This window comes from Rhea americana, unplaced genomic scaffold (assembly GCF_003343005.1).
Source record: "Rhea americana isolate MKP2758 unplaced genomic scaffold, rheAme1 scaffold_21, whole genome shotgun sequence".
NCBI lineage: Eukaryota > Metazoa > Chordata > Aves > Rheiformes > Rheidae > Rhea > Rhea americana.
In genome coordinates this window covers 8,126,220-8,126,623 of record NW_028186258.1, presented here as the reverse complement: position 1 = coordinate 8,126,623, position 404 = coordinate 8,126,220, and the positions used below count along the sequence as shown (strand labels likewise).

At 65.1% G+C, this 404-nt stretch overlaps 1 protein-coding gene across 1 annotated transcript in view; it reads left to right on the top strand.

The window, feature by feature from the left end:
- Positions 1–404, top strand: part of FSCN2 (fascin actin-bundling protein 2, retinal) — a 4,270-nt gene that overhangs the window by 1,605 nt on the left and 2,261 nt on the right. The window lies entirely within an intron of this gene.

Genomic DNA, 404 nt, shown 5'->3' with positions numbered 1-404 from the left:
TGCATGCGTGTGTGTGCGCAGCTCTGTGCAGTGCTGCATGTGTGTGTGCGTGTGCAGGGCTCTGTGCATGTGTGTGTGCACAGCTCTGTGMGGTGCTGCATGTGTGTACACRTGCAAGACTGCRTGCACGCAGGTTCGTGCGGGTCTGTGCAGCGCTGCATTTGCACGTGCCTGCATGGGCAAGGCTTTCTGCAGCGCGGTGYGTGYGCACATAGGGGTGTGYGTGTGCGCGTGTGCGTGTTTGCAGGCTCTACACAGGGCTGCACGTGCTTGTGCCTTTGCACGTGTGCGCGCGCACAGGCGTGCGCGGGGCTCTGCGCAGCGCGGTGGACGTGTGTGCGCGCTGGCACACCCAGCTCGGCGCAGCACCGCACACGAGCACGCGTGTGCACGCGGCGCTCGGT